The following is a 17,887-nucleotide window of genomic DNA, read 5'->3' on the forward strand; positions in this document are numbered from 1 at the left end:
TTTTTACCCAGAGGGTGGTGAAGGTCTGGAATGCGCTGCCTGGGAGGGTGGTGGAGGCGGGTTGCCTCACATTCTTTAGATGAGCACTTGGCACGTCATAACATTCAAGGCTATGGGCCAAGTGCTGGTAAATGGGATTAGGTAGGCAGGTCAGGTGTTTCTCACGTGTCGGTGCAGACTCGATGGGCCGAAGGGCCTCTTCTGCACTGTATGATTCTGTGAGAGTGTGGTAAGTTCATTATGCTTGGGAAAGGCCAGTAGAGGACTGGGGGATAGCATGTATAGTCACTATTGTTATGTAAGTAAACACAGGTATCAGGAAGATATAATAATCCTCATAATGTTATTGGAATTTATTGTAAAATAGTGGTATCTGTGCCTATAAGTGTGTGTGTGACTTAATTGGATTAAAGGCAGCTGGTCTGAAGGCTTTGATGTGGTAGTAGATGAGCTAGGTTTGAAATGTTAAGTAGGTAAACATAGGTGTCAAGGGAACATTTGCATTTTTAGACTAGATTGTTTTCAAAAGAGAGAGTGAAATGTGTCACTTAGCCAGGTGAAGTTCAGAAATGGTGTGTTTATTTTTCTCGAAGATTACTAGTAAAACCTGATACTATGAGAGATTTTTATTATCAAGAAGGTAAAGTCCAAAGATATAGTTCAACAATGGGAATTTGCATTCAAAGGGGAAAATATGTATAAAGGAGTGAAGGCTGTGTGTAAGGGGAGGCATTTTAAGTTCTAACAAGTGTGAAAAGCCTTCAGCACCTATGCCTCAAGATGCTGTCTTCAAAGAACTGAAGTTAAGAAAACTCACTTTGAATTCGACTGGTTCAGGGTATCATGTTTCTTTGCCTGGGTCTTTTAAAATCTGTGTGTTTCACTGTTGCCTTAACAAAAGTGTAACTGGAGTTAGATTAAATAGGGGAATTAGAAGTTATTATAGTAGTGATTTGTAGATCTATGTATGTGCTTCAAAATCATTTTTCTTAATAAATATTTAATCTAGTTTTGTAAAAACCTATAAGACTTGGTGGTCTTATTACTACTGAATTCAAGGCCCGCATTTCAAAATTTATACAAATTGCAAAACAAGTTGTGGCAGTTGTTTCAAGTTTCCTTTTGGGATTTGAACAACTCAGCATTTACCATCAGCAGTGTCATAACAAAGGCACCACTGAGATGAATGATGTGATACTGTGGTGATGGGAAAATGCTTTTATAGTTACATAGGAGCAGGAGGAGGTCATTCAGTCCTTTGGGCCTGCTCCAACCATTCAGTAAGATCATGGCTGATCTGGTTGTGGTCTCAACACCCTTTCCTGTCTGCCCCCTCCCACCCATAACCCTTGCCCCCCTTGCCTAACAAAAATCTATCCAACTCAGCCTTGTATAAATTCAAAGACCCGATCTCCACTACTTTCTGGGGAAGAGAATTCCACACACCAACGACCCTTTGGGAGAAGAAGTTTCTCTTCATCTCTGTCTTAAGTGGGAGACCTCTTATTTTTAAACTATGTCCCTTAGTCTTAGTCTCCCCCACAAGAGGAAACAGCCTCTGAGCATCCACCCTATCAAGTCCCCTCAGGATCTTATCGGTTTCAATAAGAGCACCCCTCATTCTTCTGAACTCCAATGGTTATGGGCCCAAACCGTTCAACCTTTCTTCATAAGACAACCCCTTCCACCCCAGGAATGAGTCCAGTGAACCTGCTTCTAAAGTGATTATATCTTTTTTTAAATAAGGAGACTAAAAGTGCACTGTGTACTCCAGATGTGGTCTCACCAAGGCCCTGCACAGCTGTCCTACTTTTATATTCCAATAGTTCTTTGATTGCTACTTGTGGGATCTTGCTATGCACAAACTGACTGCTGCATTTCCTGCATTACAACAGTGACTAAACTTCACTGGTGTTAATGCTCCACAGGAGCCTCCATCCACCCTAATCCATCCCATCCTATTTGCTTCATATAAAGAGCTTTGGTACATCGCGAGGTGATAAAATTGCACAACATTAATGCCAATCTTTCTATTATTGAGAAAACGGAGCAAGGGAGGTAAACACATTGCACTCTTTGTTAACAGCATCAATAAGACTACACATTAATAGGAATGAACCATGTTGACACAGAGGGTGGTAATTAAAGGCAGCAACCTGACAGAATGCTGACCTGCTGTCTTAAACATAATCACATTTCCAATTCCCGTTTACAGTCTCCAGTATTCCCCTTTTCCTGATATGACTTAATTATGTTGCTGAAATGTTTTGGCAAATAAGTGACTGTAAAATGCAAGTGTCGAAATAATTTTGGAAACTTGGTCAGACACGAGAACAGTTGCTGTTGGACCGGCAAATGAGAGTGCCAGCTCATAAGGGACATAACTGAGGAACACCAGAGCATTAATTTGTGATAAATTTGCACTGTCCCTTCAGGGAGTGGAGTGATATCTGCAATAAGTGCTTCAGTATCAGGGCACCCGGGTTACTGCTGTTAAGACACGGTGAGGTTTGGTGCAATTAGATTTGCATTTCAAAGCCTGAGTGTGGACTGAAGCAGTTTACAGACAATTAAGTACTTTTGTAGCGCAGCCACTGTTGCAATGCAGGAAACACAGAAGCTGATTTGCACATGGCAAACATCTAAAACCAGCAATATGATAAAGACTAGATAATCTGTTTTGTTGAGGGATTAATATTGACCAGGACATTTGGGAGAATGCTCCTGCTCTTCTCCAAAATGGTGGCCTGGGAAATTTTATAACCACCTGACAGGGCAGATGGAGCCTCGGTTTAATGTCTCATCCAAAACTTGGTGCCTGCGACAGTGCAGCACTCCCACCGTATAGCATCATAGATTTTTTTGGGCTCAAGTCTCTGTTGTGGGGCTTAAACCCACAACCTCCTAACTCACAGGCATGAGTGCGACCCACTGAGCCCTGACTGACACTCTTCTCAGTTGGGCCAAGGTGAGGAATCAGAAGGCGTGCGTACGGTCCTAAGTTCAAGAGACAACCTAAGGCGCCGGTGGCCGTTTCAGAGCCTGGGGTACAAGTTGGACTACCATTTGAACGCAGGCTGAACGGGAAGGAGTAACACTGTCCACGATGTTGAATCCTTTTCAGAAAAATTGAAGCTCCCAGTAAATCTCTTGGTGCCATTATTTGGGGAGTTCTTCTGATCGTCATTGGATCATTTGGCCAACTTCCAAGCAGAAATTCATAGACAGTTTAACAGCACTGAGCTCTAGGCGAGTCTGATATCGTGGTCGCTGAATACTCTTGGAATTTACAAATCAAGGCCTCCAGTAATGCTCCTGTAATCCGGTTTACCGGTGTTGTATATTTTACAGGGTCTGCCTGCTATCTGCTAAAGCAACATAAATGGTCTGTACTAGAGAAACATGTTGCTTAGACAGCTGTTGTGCTCTTTTGATAGTGCCTTTGCCACCACTTTTGAATACTTCCCTTTGCTAATGCTATTTAAAGAAAATGGAAAATGTGAGATATTACATCTGATCGAATAACGGAAGTTCTGGAAATGGACTGGACATCCTGAACTAAGAGATTATTACTATCAGGAAAAATTGAACAAGCAGTAGTTTTACTCTCTAGAAAAGAGAAGGTTGGGGTGTGGCCTGGTTGAGGTCTTTAAAATTACGCAAGGGTTTGATAGATTACACAGAGAGAAGATGTTTCCACTTGTGGGAAAGACCAGAACTAGAGGCCATAAATATAAGATATTCGCTAATAAATCCAACAGGAGAAACGTCTTTATCCAGGAAATAGTTAGCATGTGAAACTTACTACTACAGGAGAGGTTGAGGAAAATCATATTGATGCATTGAAGGGAAACTAGATAAACACATGAGGGAGAAAAGGAATTGAAGGTTATGTTAATGGCGCTAGATGAATTAAGGTGGGAGGAGGCCACCTTGTGTGCAGGATAAATGCTGGCATGGACCAGTTGGGCTGAAAGGCCTATTTCTGTGCTGTACATTCTCTGTAAACTCTGGTCTCATGCTACTGAAGCCTGATTTAGGTTTTGCTTTGCTAATCCTGTCTGGTTGCAGCAAGCTTGTAAGAGGGCTACCTGGGGCACCAGTATGCAACAACCATTGGTGGAGACGGGATAATCTTTTCACTCATGAATCCTATTGTGAAGTTCTTGGGGCAGAAACAGTTACGTATTCTGCCAGAGACATTTGGAATTAGAACTGCCCAAGCTATTAAATATGGATCCTTTGTTAACTCTTCTTAGCAGACTCCCTCTGCTGGTACATGTGTGTATGGTAGCCTCAAGTGGACAAAGTACACAATGCAATTTTCAATACATTACACCTATGGGATATCCAGTGGTGAGTGTGGCATCTAATACATATAGGATCTCAATCTCTCTCAGAAGCATCAGCAAACAGGTAGAGAAAATTTGTAGACCGCCAATCCTACCACACACCCGAGAACAAAATGGAATCTAGAGCAGCCTGTGAAAAGTTAATCCATTCTCAGTTGACATTTTCCAAGATGGTTCTTGGTAGCCAGGATCTTTGAAGTCTTGACATGCTTCTCCAAGGCCCTGATGAACATTTTTAAAAATTCATCCTTAGGATGTGGGCATCACTGGCAAGGCTGGCATTTATTGCCCATCTCTAATTGCCCTGGAGAAAGTGGTGGCCTTCTTGAATATAACTGAATGGTTTGCTAGGTCATTTCAGAGGGCCCTTAAGAGACAACCACATTGCTGTGGGGTCTGGAGTCACATGTAGGCCAGACCGAGTAAGGATGCCAGATTTCCTTCCCTAAAGGACATTAGCGTATCAGAGTGGGATTTGTGACAATCTGGTAGTTTCAAGGTCACCGTGCTAGTTTTCCATTCTAGATTTATTTAATTAATAAATTTTACATATTTGAATTCCTCAGCTGCCATTTCTCGGGATCATTAGTTCAGGTCTATGGATTACAAGTGTAGTAACATAACCAACATATTACTGTACCATTACTCTTCATTTTGAAAATGTTTCTCCGTGCTCCACTTACAGCAGGAAAGCAAGGCAAAAATGGTAATTGCTGCTTTGATCTTTATCCTTTATTTATTTGCAACGTTCCTACCAATTCTAATTGTGTTTGTTCCTTTGTCCTCTCCTCTCCTGTTCTGAGGGCACTGTCTCGTGGGGCTTAGTTAGCCACGGGCTATTTGCTTAAGTGGCCATTCTGTAAGTGAATATCGATGAGCCTCCCCTGTCTTGGGTCATCACAGCCATTCTGGGTGCCATGGATAAAACATACACTTTCTAAATGGTTATCATTTAGAGTCATAGAGTTTTACAGCACAGAAAGAGGCCCTTCAGCCCATCGTGTCCATGCCGGTCATCAAGTCCCTATCTACTCTAATCCCATTTTCCAGCATCTTTAGCCCTGTGAACCATGGATTTACCACACTGACTACCATGTGCTGCCTCTAAACATGCCCTATGCACTGGAATACAACATTGTCTAACACGGTGTACGATCCACACTCCCAGATACTATTGGGCAGCTGGAATTGGTTGTTGGATGTTGAGTGGAGGTTCTGTTTTGACTCTGATACTCAGTCACAGGTCTTTAACTTAGTGAGGCTTCACTTTAAGACCCACTGGGAAATGGAACAGTGGAACTGAACCCCATCCAGATGCTATATGGGGTGTAAGGTAGATGACAACGAAATTAGCTTCCACAAAACCTGATGATGCATTGGTTTGTCAGGAGGAAATAGAGGTTAATGGTTAAGTTCCCCAAGTTGTGTTCCAGTGAAGCTCAATTTAAACTCGTGGAACAACACCTTATCTTTTAACTGGACACTCTACAGCATCCTGAACTCAACATCGAGTCCAACAACTTTAGATCATAACCTCTGTCTGCACCTTGTTCCGTGTGTTTTTTTTGTTTTTTCTTGTTTTGTTGAATTGGTCCTGCCTTGTTTCTTCCGCTATCCCTTTGTGTTGCATTTGGATAGTTTTTATGTAGTCATTCACGCCTCATTTAGACAAAACCTTTGTTTCTTTACTCTATCCATTACCACTCTCTTTGGCTGTTGCATCATGAAAGCTTTTGTTATTTAATATTCCCTGCCTATCACAGAGTCTATTTATTGTGATGTTCAGTTGTGTGGGACAAGGGGAGGTGGTGGAGCAGTGGTATTGTCACTGGACTAGTAATCCAGAGACCCAGGGTAACGCTCTGGGGACCCTGGTTTGAATCTCACCACAGCAGATGGTGGAATTTGAATTCAATAAAAAAAAGTCTGATGATGACCCTGAAACGATTCATAAAAGTCATAAAAATCAATCTTCAGGCAATATGTTGATATGTAAATACCCTCTGAAATAGCCTAGCTGTATCCAACCACCATGAAGCCTATAAGGAGCGGAACTGAACATCGTCGACCTAGGCACTGGAAACAACAATGGCAAACTCAACCCTGTCAGCCCTGCAAAGCCCCCCTTACTAAAATATTGGAGAGACAGACTAGCAACAGTCAATCATAATCCATCACATTCATGGATTCATATCTTACAGATAATGTCCCAGACACCAGCATCACCAGAGGTGGTGGCACAGCGGTATACAGTCAGGAGGGAGGGGGTTGTCCTGTGAGTCCTCAACATCAACTTTGGATGTCTCGTGGCATCAGGTCAAACATGGGCAAGAAACCCCCCTGCTGATTCCCACGTACTGCACCCCCTCAGCTGATGAATCAGCGCTCCTCCATGTTGAACACCACTTGGAGGAAGCAAGGGTGCAGAGTGTACTCTGTGTGGGGGACTCGGCTGCACCACTACTGGCTGAGCTGGCTGAACCCTAAAGGACTTAACTGCTATACTGGGTCTGCGGCAGGTGGTGAGGGAACCAACAAGAGGGGAAAACATATTTGACCTCAACCTCACCAACCTGCCTGCCGCAGATGCATCTGTCCATGACAGTATCAGTAAGAGTGACCACCACACAGTCGTTGTGGAGATGAAGTCCCACCTTCACATTGAGGATACCCTCCATCCTGTTGTGTGGCACTACCACTGTGCTAAATGGGATAGATTTCAAACAGCTCTAGTAACTCAAGACTGGGCATCAGCAGTAGCAGAATTGTACTCGATTACAATCTGTAACCTCATAGCCCGGCATATCCCTCACTCTACCATTACCATCAAGCCAGGTGATCTACCATGGTTCAATGCAAAGTACAGGAGGGCATGCCAGGAGCAGCACCAGTTATACCTAAAAATGAGGTGTCAACCTGTTGAAGCTACAACACAGGACTACTTGTGTGCCAAACAGCATAAGAAGCAAGTGATAGACAGAGCTAAGCGATTCCACAACGGATCAAATCTAAGCTCTGCAGTCCTGCCACATCCAGTTGTGAATGGTGGTGGACAATTAAACAACTCACTGGAGGAGGAGGCTCCACAAATAACCCCATCCTCAATGATGGAGGAGCCCTGCACATCAGTGCAAAAGATAAGGCTGAAGCACTCGCAACAATCTTCAGCCAGAAGTGCCGAGTGGGTGATCTACCCAGAGGTCCCCAGCATCACAGATGCCAGTCTTCAGCCAATTCGATTCACCCCACATGATATCAAGAAATGGCTGGAGGTGCTAGATACTGCAAAGGCTATGGGCCCTCACAATATTCCGGCAATAGTACTGAAGACTTGTGCTCCAGAACTTGCCGGGCCCCTAGCCAGGCTGTTCCAGTACAGCTACAACACTGTCATCTACCCGGCTATGCGGAAAATTGCCCAGGTACATCCTGTACGCAAAAAGCAGGAAAAATCCAAGCTGCTCAATTACCACCCCATCAGTCTACTCCTCCATCGTCATCAAAGTAATGGAAGGGGTCATCAATAGTGCTATCAAGCAGCACTTGCCTAGCAATAACCTGCTCACTGATGTTCAGTTTGGATTCTGCCAGGGTCACTCAGCTCCTGATCTCATAACAGTGTTAGTTTAATCATGGACAAAAGAGCTGAACTCCAGAGGTGAGGTGAGAGTGACTGCCTTTGACATCAGAGCAGCATTTGACTGAGTGTGCCATCAAGGAGCCTAGCAAAACTGGAGTCAATGGGAATCAGGGGGAAGCTCTCCACTGGTTGGAGTCATACCTAGCACAAAGGAAGATGAATGTAGTTGTTGGAGGTCAGTCATCTCGACTCCAGGACAGCACTGCAGGAGTTCCTCAGGATAGTGTCCTCAGCCCAACCATCTTCAGCTGCTTCATCAATGACCTTCCTTCCATCATAAGGTCAGAAGTGGGGATGTACACTGATGATTGCACAATGCTCAGCACCATTCATGACTCCTCAGATACTGAAACAGTCCATGTCCAAATGCAGCAAGACCTGGACGATATCCAGGCTTGGGCTGATAAGTGGCAAGTAACATTCACGCCACACAAGTGCCAGGCAATGACCATCTCCAACAAGGAAGAATCTAATCATTGCCCTTTGACATTCAATGGCATTACAAACGCTTTCAACAACCTGGGGGGTTATCATTGACCAGAAACTGAACTGGACTAGCCAACTAGATAGTGTGGCTACAAGAGCAGGTCAGAGGCTAGGAATCGTGCGGCGAGTAACTCACCTCCTGACTCCCCAAAGCCTGTCCACCATCTACAAGGCACAAATCAGGAGTGCGATGGAATACTCCCCACTTGCCTGGATGAGTGCAGCTCCAACGACACTCAAGAAGCTCGACACCATCCAGGACAAAGCAGCCCGCTTGATTGGCACCACATCCACAAATATTCACTCCCTCCACCACCGACACACAGTAGCAGCAGTGTGTACCATCTACAAGATGCACTGCAGGAACTTACCAAGCCTCATTAGGCAGCACCTTCCAAACCCACGACCACTACCATCTAGAAGGACAAGGGTAGCAGACACATGGGAACACCACCACCTGGAAGTTCCCCTTCAAGTCACTCACCATCCTGACTTGGAAATATATCGCCGTTCCTTCACTGTCACTGGATCAAAATCCTGGAACTCCCTAACAGCACTGTGGATGTACCTACACCACATGGACTGCAGCGGCTCAAGAAGGCAGCTCACCACCATCTTCTCAAGGCTAACTAGGGATGGGCAATAAATACTGGCCCAGCCAGCGAAGCCCATATCCCATGAATCAATAATTAATAAAAGGCAACTGGTAGAATTGAATTCAATTAATAAACTGGGAATATAAAGTTATGATCAGTAATGGTGACCATGACAACTATCATCAACTGTTGTAAAAACCCATCCGGTTCACTAATGCCCTTTAGGGAAGGAAATCTGCCGTCCTTACCTGGTCTGGCGTAGGTGTGACTCCAGACCCACAGCAATGTGATTGACTCTTAACTGCCCCCTGAAATGGCCGAGCAGTCACCCCAAGGGCAATTAGGGATGGGGAAGGAATGCTGGCCTTGCCAGCGACGTCCACACCCCATAAAAGAATAAAGAAAAAAGAAACGTTAGCTGGACCAAAGGATCTTTTCCCATCGGTCGTTGATGCTGTGTTACTACGACCAACGCTTTGACCCTCAGGTCTGCAGTGTGGATTGCTGAAGTGCGCATTTGATGTCTCTACCTGCACAGGCTCTGGCTGGGCGTAGTGATGCTGGAGATTAGGAGCAATAAATCACAATGTCACAGCAGCAACTGTACTACAAATAAATAAGAATGCAACGTACCAGAAGAACAGCAGGAAACAGAGGCACGTCCACAGAAGGCTAGGACAAGCTGACCACTGAGTGTCAGAGAACAATACATTCTGTTAGTTAGTCTGTTCTACAAGAGCTACCAGTGACTCACCAGTGACTTTAAAGGGAGAGAGAGAGAGAGAGAGAAAAAGCTACTCCATCCCTTTTTATCGGCTGATGGAAACAATGCTGGAACCAGATTGATGGGGCCGATGCACTTAGATTGTGCTACAAGATTCAAACTCCGAAATGGGTCCAGATTCTGCATTTTAACAAGGTTTAATGAGTGCGTGAGGGGCTATGAATAAATAGCTTTCCTGGGATTACCCGGGGATCATGCAGCATCCAGCGTTGTTCTCATTACTGTTGGTGGGATCTTGCTGTGCACAATTTGGCTGCAGTGTTTTCAAACAGTGACTACACTTCAAAAGTGCTTCATTGGCCGCAAAGTGCTTTGGGACATCCTGAGGTCATGAAAGGCGCTATAGAAATGCAAGACTTTCTTTTACTGTCTTAGGATATTGGCCTAGCCCTTGTTGGACTGGTCAGTTAGCATGCTACTGGCTATCCATCGAGTGTTATATACTTTGAACGTCTGGAATATGTCATTTATTCTAGGGCAATGTATGACCTCTTGTTTTATATATTTCTCAGTGTCCCTTATGAAACTTGGACAGTAGTCATTTCCATATAAGTTTTTACTGGTATTACAGATGCTGCCTTGTCACACAACTCCATCAGTCACTAAAGCAAAATACAGCAGATGCTGAAAATCTGAAGTAAGAAAAGGAAATATTAGGAATATCTTAAGAAAACACTGGATTTGCATTAAGGCCGCTGCAGAAAGTTAGAGCTGGTATCTAACAGTGTAAGTTCCCTTTTAACTGTGATAAATGTTAACGCAATGTTAATCAATCTCTTCAGCCCTGAAGGGAAACAATTCCTTCCTGCAGGTTGTCAATTGTTGTTAGAGATTTTAAAAGTGCCAAACTTCAAGTTTTTATTTTTCTCCCTTTCTGTCTTTTTTCTCTCTCTTTCAATCAAATGTTTTTTCCTTCTCTTTATTTCTCTTTCTATACCCGATTTGACATTAATTCACCCCATTTCCTTCACTGTTGTACCTCTTTTTTTTCTCAACCCTTAAGTCTCGTTGGTTAAGGAGATGGATTAATGGTCCTGTTGTTCACCCAGGCCCCAGATGCTCTGTGGACCTCGTGCACGGCATTATCAGTTTACACCTACAATAATTTACAGGACAAAAGAATCTCCAGCATTTAGAGAGCAGGAAAATGTTTAACTAATGGGACGCAGCTTGAGATACTCCAATCCAGGGAACTCTCAGTCCACGTGCGTGCATCAACACGGTTTCCGTGGCACTTTGACCGACAGTACTTTGGAGGAGTGGGAACCTCTCTGAGGTGACGTTCCCAGGCTTCCATGACTTTTTATTTTGCAGAAGTGATGATTTACAACCCAAGGATCCTGCTTGCTGGGGCAGCTTGCACCCTGCCCATGATCTTACCCACCCCTGGGCATGCTGACCCACACTGGCTCCCAAACTGGCCACCCTCGATTTTTAAAATTCTCCTCATTTTCAAACGCCCTCCGTGGCCTCACCCCTCCCTGCCTCAGCCCTCCCTATCTCTGTAATCTCCTCAAACCCTCCAAGATCGCTGCATTCTCATCCTGGCCTCTTGAGCGTCCCTGATTTTAGTCGCTCCGCCAATAGCGGTCGTGCCTTCAGCTGCCTCACTCTCTAAGCTCTGGAATTTCCTTGCTAAACGTCTCTGTCTCTATCTTCTCCTTTTAAGATACTCTTTAAAATCTACCTCTTTGCACAAACTTTTGACCATCTGTTCTAATATTTCCCACGTGGTTCGCTATTTAAATTTTGTTTTGATAGTTGCTCTTGTGAAGCACTCTGGGGCATTTTACAGCGGGTGCTATCTAAATGCAATTTGTCGGTTGTTGTTGTTGTTGTTGACGCACTGATTAAGTTATTATTTTGTGTTTTTTCCAGTTGAAAGAACTTCAGAACTAGCTCTTACATCTGCTGGACCTCCCAATTCCTCCTGATTGGAATCTCAATCAGTTCAGTCCTCCATCAATCTTCTAAGTGACCAGGCATTTTTCAAAGGGGTCGGCATTGACAGTTTGACAGCTGCACCGAGGGACTGCATTGCTGGAGCTGCCACCTGTCTGATGTCGTGTGAAAATTTAAGGCCTCCTTTGCCCTCTCAGGTGGACGTAGAAGACCCCACGGTACTGTTTGAAGAACAACCAGGGAGTTCTCCCAGTCCCCTAACCTAAACCACCAGAAACAGATTATCTACCCATTTACCTCCATTATTGTACGTGTGAAGCCTTTACGTGCTTTTTAAAATTTATTCATGGAATGTGGGCGTCACTGGCTGGGCCAGCATTTATTGCCCATCTCTAATTGCCCTTGAGAACTGAGTGGCTCGCTCGGCCGTTTCAGAGGGGCATTTAAGAGTCATCCACATTGCTGTGGGTCTGGATTCACATGTAGGGCCAGACCAGGTAAGGATGGCAGATTTCTTTCCCTGAAGGGCATTAGTGAACCAGATGGGTTTTTTACAACAATCGACAATGGTTTCATGGTCATCATTAGACTTTTTTTTTATTGAATTGAAATTTCGTAGCGGGATATTCAAACACAGGTCCCCAGAGCGTTACTCTGTGTATCTGGAGTATTAGTCCAGTGACAATAGGACTAAGCCACTGCTTCCCCTTTAAAACAGTGACTACATTTCAAACATAATTCATTGACTGACTGTAAAGTGACTTGGATGACCCCAGGCCATGCTGAGTTCTTTGTTCACAGTGGAACCATTGTAAATATTTAATGTCTCTGAAGTTAAAGCCTTGACTCTATCCCCAACAAAGTTGGATAGCACGCAAAAGATATATCAAAGACAGGATTCTGAAGATACTGTAAATCTGGAACATCAGCATTAACTACTGGAAATACTCAGCAGATCTGGCAGCGTAAGTGGAGAGAGAAGCAGGTCGATGACCCCTCTTCAGGACTGGAAAACGTTAGCGAGGTAACCAGGTTTCAGCAACTCGAGAGGCAGCGAAAGGAGGGAGTGGATGAAAGAACAAAAGGGAAGGTCTGTGATTGGACGGAAGGCAGGAGAGATTAAGTGAACAGCAGAAATATTGCCAGGAATATTGCTGCCTGCCAAAATGACCTATGTTCTAAATTGTTGAACTCAATGTTGAGCCCGGAAGGCCGTGATGAAGTGCTTAGTGGAAAGATGGGGGCTGTTCCCTCCTTGAGCTTCATTGGAACAATGCAGCAGACCGAGGACAGGAAGATCAGGGTGGGAGCAAGGTGGAGGAATAAAATGACAGGGGACCGGAAGTTCGGGGTCATACTTGCGGACTGAATGGAGGTGTCCCACAAAGTGGTCACCCAATCTACATTTGGTCTCCCCAGAGCAGAGCAAACTGCAGCTGCGAGTATACTAACTTTAATAAAGCACAAGGAATTCGCTGCTTCACTTGGACCTTGGATGGTGAGAAGGGGAGGTAAAAGGGCAGGCGTTGCATCTCCTGTCACTTGCATGGAAAGGGACAGGGTGCTGGGGGGCGGCGGGGGGTGGGGGAGGTGGAGGTGATTGAGGAATGGGTTCGTGTGTCGTGGAGGGAACGGTCCCATCGGAATGCTGAAAGTGGAAGATGAGTTTTGTGGTGGTGTTGCACTGGAGTTGGCAGAGGATAATCTGTTAACTCAGGAGGCTCATAGTCCAATAAATACAGTCTAGTTAAATAATTCAAATCCTGAAACCACTCAGAGAGTTAGTGCAAAAATGCCTCAAATTAATACATTAATAATGAATTTTATTAATATATCAATTTATCAACAAGTTGTTGTAGTCTAATGAAGATGAGAAAAGTCTATGTAACTTGGAGAGAGTGAGTGATAGGCCAGATCTGAACAGACGCAGTGTTTAAGAGCCTCTGTGTTTTGTTATCTCTGTATTCAGACAGCATAACACCAGTTGTTTAAAATTTGCAAAAAAAACACTCTTTTTATCTTACACTTAAAAGCAGATTCCTGGCATGAACACTTAACTTGTCTATGTGTTCATGAGCAGGACATCTAAAGCTTGTTATCCTGCGTCTAGTCTGGTACGAATTAGGGGCAGGAGTAAGCCACTCGGCCCCTCGAGCCTGCTCTGCCATTCAATAAGATCATGGCTGCTCTGATTGTAACATCCACTCCACATTCCTGCCTACCCCCCACCACCGCCCCAACCAATAACCTTTCTTTAACCCTTTGTTTATCAAGAATCAAGAAAAAAAATCTATCGCCCCCTGTCTTAAAAATATTCAAAGACACTGCTTCCAACGCCTTTTGAGGAAGGGAGTTCCAAAGACTCACGACCCTCGGAGAGAAAAAATTTCTCCTCATCTCCGCCTTAAATGAGCGACCCCTTTATTTTTAAATCGTGACCCTGCTCTGACTTGGGAGCCGATGATTAACACCTTTATTGTTTTTGTTGTTACCCTTTCCATTTTGGTGACAGACCATCATTGTCCAATATCCCAGAAGGAAAAAACAGTTCGGACCAGTGCTCTTATTTCCCAGTTTTTGCTGGTGTTCCATTTTAAGGTATACAAGACCAGTTCAGACCAGTACTCTTATTTCCCAGTTTTCACTGTCTTTTCTTTCTGGGCTGCTAGTTCTTCTTGGCTTGATGAATGAGCATTGAAATGATGAAATGGCTTGATAGGTTAGAGAAAGTGACTTTCTCTGCTGGGAAGAACCCAGAACAAGAGGGCGTAAGCTTTAAATGAGAATCAGCCCGTTCGGGGTCAAATGCAGGAAGCACGTCTGCAACGGGTTGTATAAACTTAGAGTTCTCACTCCAAAACTCTTCGGAATCTGGGGCTCAAGTGAAGGTTTCAAAACGGAGATCAGCAGCTTTTTTTCCTGGGTGGGATATCGAGGAGTATAAAGCAAAGGCTGAGGTATAGATCAGCCATAATCTAACTGAAGAACAGAACAGGCTAGAGAGGCTAAATGGCCTCCTGCAGTTCCTATTTTTGTGAGCTGGGAACAGACAAAATGAAGGGATGGCTCACTTTCCCCTCCCCCTGCCCGCCTTGTGAAGACTGGGGAGGGAGTGGGCGGGAATGTGGCAGGAAGAGGGGGTAAGGGGAGAGGAATAAGGTAACATCAGGGATGGGGAGAAGGGATGCGGGGCAATGGAGAAGGGGTGGGATGGAAGAGAAGGAATGGAGTGTGGTTAAGAAGGAGGAAGGAGGTGGCAGGAGGGAAGAGGAGGGGTAGAATTAGATGTGGAGAGAGAGAGAAGAGGAGGGAGACGGCAAGAGGGTGGACGAGGGATGGAAGAGGAGGAACTGGGAGGTGTTGGGGAAGGAGGGAAGAGGAGGAAGGTAGTGGGAGGGAAGAAGAGGATGTAGGAGGAGGAGGAGGAGGGAGATATGGCAGGAGGGGCTGGAGGGAGCGGAAGAGCAGCAAAAAGGGAGGCAGAGAGAAGCCGGGAGAGACTGGTACTCGCATGAAAACTTGCAACTCAGATCGACGTGAGCAAGTAATGCAGTGAGCTGAGTGGGGCAGATAAATGCGACGTGCTGTTGACTGGGGAAGAAAGTGGAATCTCCTGTTTGAGTTGTTTCACAACCAGTGGATCAGGACAGGGATCTCATTGTGAGATAGCCTGTTGACTAGCCTGTGCGAGCTGCCAAAATAACATGGAAAATATCCAGTGGTTCCTTTTAACTGTAAAGTCAGACCTCAACAAAAACATCTGTCAAAAGGTTACACGGCTGACAGCTCATCGCTGAGACACAGCTCCCCCGACAGATGTTCTCTTCCCGCCCTGACCTTTTGCGACTTCTCCAGCTTCTCAAGGCCCAAACTCTGCACATGCTCCTCTGCCCAGCCAGCAACTGGCAAGAATTAAAGACCCAGAGCGGACTCCTGTCTGATCTCTGTACCTAGAAGGGTCTTTCTTTCGTTCATGCTTCCACACTTACCGACAACCCTCCAATATCTCAACTGACTGTGAGCTCCAAACCACGGAGACTAGGGTGTCCCACCAACTGCCCCTTCACCTGCTTCTTTTTGTCTGCTGGATCTGGGGTAGAAACTCGTGGGATGTGCCACCCCCCAGCCTCCCTGCTGCTTTCCATCGCCTCTGTCTTCTTGGGGAATTGTTCCACACATGCAAAGCAGGGGAGGGTAATATGACCTCTACCTTTGACCTGCCATTGCACTCTTCAAACCCTGGTTGCAGGGGTTCAGAGATTGGTAGAGTTTGGGGGGCTGGGGGCGGGGGATGGGGATGGGGGTGCTCGGGGTGGGGGGTGGGTGGAAGTGCCCTAGGGTAAAACCTGAAGAGGGGGCAGAAACCTGACAGCCCATAAAAAGAAATAGAGATTTGCATCACTATAGCGCCTTTCACAATCTGAGGACACTCCCAGAGCTTTTTGAGGTGTAGCCACTGTTGTAACGTGAGAAGCACCGCAGCGCACAGCAAGCTCCCACAAACAGCAATGAGATGTTAACCAGATCATCCGATCTGGTGACCGGGATTTTCCGGCCCTGCTGAAAAAGTCAATGGGCTTTTGACTGGCTCACCACATCCCCCAGGCTGGGAAATCCCGGCCAGTAATTCCGGTTGAGGGATTGACATCAACCAGGGAATAACTCCCCTGCTCTTTTTCAAAATAGTGCCGTTGGTGTCCCTTACATCCACGTGAGAAGCTTCACTCAATTTGTTCCTGGAACGAGAGGCTTATCCTATGGGGACGGGTTGGGCCTACGCCCATTGGAGGTTAGAAGAATGAGAGGTGACCTTATTGAAACATACACGATCCTGAGGGGAGTTGACAGGGTGGATGCTGAGAGGATGTTTCCCCTCATGGGGGAGACGAGAACTAGGGGACACAGTTTGAGACTAAGAGGGTCTCTCCCTTTAAGACTGAGATGAGGAGAAACTTTTTCTCTCAGAGAGGGTGGTTAGTCTCTGGAATTCTCTTCCCCAGAGAACAATGGAGGAGGGTCATTGAATATATTCAATGAAAAGTTAGAGAGATTTTTGACAGACACGTGGAGTTGAGACCACAATCGGATCAGCCATGATCTTATTGAATGACAGAGCAGGCTCGAAGGGCAGAATGGCCTACTCCTGCTCCTGTTCCTAAGTCCCATGTTCCAAGGCGAGGGCAATTTAACATCTCATTTGTAAAATGGCAACTCTGACAGCACTGGAGTGTCAGCCTAGATGTGTGCTTTAAATCTCTGGAGTGGGAATCGAACCCATGAGCTTGCATATGGGAAGTAGGCTGGTAAAAAGGGAATGGACAGGAGGCGTCTTGAGAGCAGATGGAAACTCTGCCCTGTGGGTGACACATCTCCTTTTGGCGGAGGGGGGTGGTCAGCACTCTGTCGTAGCAGGACTCGAGGAAATTGAAAGCTAAGCCCAACTCTGTCCTTTCTCGAGAGCTACAGGGAGGAAAGTTGACTGGGCAACGATTTGACAGGGATCCTGGTGAACCTTCACCTTTAGTTTTGGGGACACTGATCAGTTACTACCCCAATAATCAGCTAATGCCCCGTTAAGACCAGTTAATGCAGCACGGATTGGGAATCAAACACAAAACCTTTCGTTGCTCACAATTCAGTCCCACATTGACAGTTTATTCACTGGACAGTCAGAGAGGGGTTGGGCCTGTAGAATTTACCCACGATCACTAGGCATTTGAATCAGAATGGTAAAGTAGAAGAATGAGGCCACTTGGCCCATCGAGTCTGTGCTGACTCCTTCAAAGGGAGTCCGGTTGGTCCCACTTTACCCTTTCCCCCTGTAATTTCTCCTCTTCAAAAATTTGTTCTATTCCATTTTGAAAGCTCCTATTGAACCTGTATCCATGACCCAATCAGACAACGTATTAATCCTGGAAGTGCTGGGAAGGTAAACTGAGGAGGAGCTGAAATTCCCTTGAGATGAGAGTGTAATATGATCCACAGCTTGCTGCTTAATAATTAATTGACATGTGCTAGAAAAGGAGGGGTGACTAGTTGGAGATCTTTCTAATTATGAAAGGGTTTGATAAGGTACGCATGGAGAAGATGTTTCCATTTGTGGGGGAGACCAGAACTAGTATAAGGC

Source organism: Cetorhinus maximus, chromosome 28 (assembly GCF_964194155.1).
Source record: "Cetorhinus maximus chromosome 28, sCetMax3.hap1.1, whole genome shotgun sequence".
NCBI lineage: Eukaryota > Metazoa > Chordata > Chondrichthyes > Lamniformes > Cetorhinidae > Cetorhinus > Cetorhinus maximus.